Below are 2680 nucleotides of genomic sequence, written 5' to 3'. Positions count from 1 at the left end.
TCTAGGAGTCGAGATATGTTATTTTAAGTTTTTGGGATGTCATGGATGCAAATCGTTTGCTACAGGCTCAAGAACGCACTTTTTGTATACCATGTTATTTTAAGAAAATGTCCGTTTCGATGCGCTCTTCAAAAATGTTCGACTTGCGAACCATGATTTTCTGCGTCTGTGCCACGTAATTCAGCAAAAAGAGCATGTAATGGAGTGAAATGAGAGGGTGTGTCATCTCTAAAGTAAAATCTTTAAAAGAGCATAACTTAAGAACGGCTGGGAATAGGTGGCCGTTCTTTTTACCATCATGTGCGCCTAAAAAAAGTACACTATCGTGACAATCGATATCGGTCGATATGGTATAAATTGATAAAGTTATGCTCGATTATGTACGCGAAAACAGAAAAAGGGCGCTGGTGACAAAAAAAGTACTAACGATTCTGTTATTGTTTTGATATTCTGTCATCCCAGACTCTTGCGCATCTGGTGACCTATTTTTTATTCGCCAGTTCCGAGAAAAGTGTCGTTTCGATGCGTGGTGGGCCCGGGATGACAATTCGAGTTGAGTTGGAAGTTCATGTGAAGTCCTGGAAACAAGAAAAAAAGAAGATCCACGCTTCCCTAACTCAAAAAGTCATTAGAAACCGAGGGTAGCTTGTATGGAGACTTTTGTTCCTCGTGCGCTAAAACGCCGAATTAAATTTTTTATCTATACTTAACAGGAAAAAAGTTGCCTCCTTCGCGATATATAGGCAAATAAAGAATGGGTGCTATCATTTCGGGACAAAAACAGGTGAAAATTTAGGTCGAAAAAAGTGTTTATAGACAAGGCATTTGAATTTAACCAAAATCTGACTTGACCACGGGAATGCGCGCATAAAAGCACCCCTAGGGCAGTTTTTATACGGGAGCAGTCTCATTGCTCCTGATGTGCAGGACCAAACATGGCCAAAAGTGGTGATTTTGGCCGTCCAAGGTGTCCATTTTCCGCGAAAATGGCGTTTTTTGGCGTCACTAAAAAAATCATTGCGAAGCAACTACTGGAGATATGCTTGTAAAACTTTGGGAGCGGTCGTGCGAACACATGCGCCAAGTTTTCTGCTAAAGTCTGCAGGCCAGATCTGCCGGGCGGCACATAAAACCGGAAAAAACCACCTAAAAAAAGAGCATGCCAAACAAAGTCTCACATTTCGCTGAATAACTTTTGATCTAGAAGAGTTAGACAAATTCTGATTGCGGGAACGGCTCCGCCGTGTGTTTTTACGTATGTCTATGTCCCGTAGATAAAAAGTACATGTTGCAAAAAAAGTACATGTTGTACATAAATCTACCTTTGATATTCGGATTCCCCGTGAAAAACTACGCCTAGGCCGCAGGGTTACAAAGACGAGTCATTGCACTTATGCCCTTTTATAGACGCTTTTAGAAATCGGCCAAAACAGTATTTATTAATTTAGACAGTGTTCCACTGACATGTCGCATGCTGCGATATGTCCACGTGAAAGAGCACCGAAAAGCACCCCTAGAACACCCTTCATACCCGTTCTAACGGTTCTCTTTCATCTTCATAATAATCAAATTAAAGAACACCATACAAAAAACAAGATCTCGTGTGTAGTGGCTCGCCAGGCATACTAAAACCAAGATGTCGTGTGGGCACATGCCAGACATCATATCTTGCGTTTGCAAACCCACGCAAAGTCGGTAAACAGCTCAAAACGGGCTAAAAAGTAGACAGCACCCGGGACTTCCCCGGTGGTCACCCACCCGAGTACTACCCGAGCTTGAGGCTGCTTAACTTCACAGAGCAGACGGGATATGGTGCTTTCAGCCTAAAGATGGGCGTCTACATTTGACTTTGACCGACACGCCTATTAGTGTTTATCACTCGGATACATTGGTACAACACATTTACACACTCACATGTCCACATACGTGGCCATAGACTGCACACAATGGCCCCCAATACCCCTTCTGGCCCTCAGAATTGGGTGGGTGGATGGCTACACTTTATATAGTAACAAAACAAAAAGGGGGGTGGTGAGGCGCACTCCAATACAAACGTGTGGCCAGCAGCTCACTCCTACAACGCAGCATACGTATTCTCTCCGATAGGAACCCCACACAGACCGACACCTTCATACACAGCAGTGCAGATAGCCGCCGCACCCCATATTTGCGCATACACGGCCTGGAAAAATTGTTAAACCACCAAAGTGGACATTTACAACTTGCGCATTCATACCATACGCTTCCTATGCGAAATGACATGTGCACGTACGCGTCTTAGGCAATATGAACACCTTCGACACCTTCATACGTGCACAGCACGCGCTCCGCTTGAAGTACAACACCAACTTGACATATACATCATGCGTTTCCCTCTCGTCACCCTTTCATCACCTCCATATTCACACACCATGCGCCGGACACCTTCCCTCGAGACCGTCACCTTCACCATTTTCACGTCCATATACGGCGCTTTCCTCCGTCGTCACCGTCCGCGTACACGTCCATAATCGCTGCGTTATCCTCGCGCTTTCCTGCCTGTTATTAATCCCAAGCCAAAAACAATCTCCCAAACCATTACAATTAGGAGCAGCAAGCAATTACACATTTTTTTCAAAAAAGGTCCTCCGCTTTCGTTTGGCAAACTTAAACGTAGACTAAATCGCGGCTATTTCCGCTC

General features: G+C 44.4%; 1 non-coding gene across 1 annotated transcript; it reads right to left on the bottom strand.

Annotated features, from left to right (window-relative positions):
• Positions 1–1718: 1718 nt before the first annotated feature.
• Positions 1719–1827, bottom strand: PITG_33370. The gene has a single exon (XR_009934764.1). It is a non-coding gene; the product is annotated as an 8S ribosomal RNA (ribosomal RNA).
• Between the last annotated feature and the right edge of the window lie 853 nt (positions 1828–2680).

The sequence above is a fragment of the Phytophthora infestans genome, genomic scaffold (assembly GCF_000142945.1).
Source record: "Phytophthora infestans T30-4 supercont1.52 genomic scaffold, whole genome shotgun sequence".
Lineage (NCBI taxonomy): Eukaryota > Oomycota > Peronosporomycetes > Peronosporales > Peronosporaceae > Phytophthora > Phytophthora infestans.
This window is presented reverse-complemented; position numbering and strand designations above follow the sequence as displayed.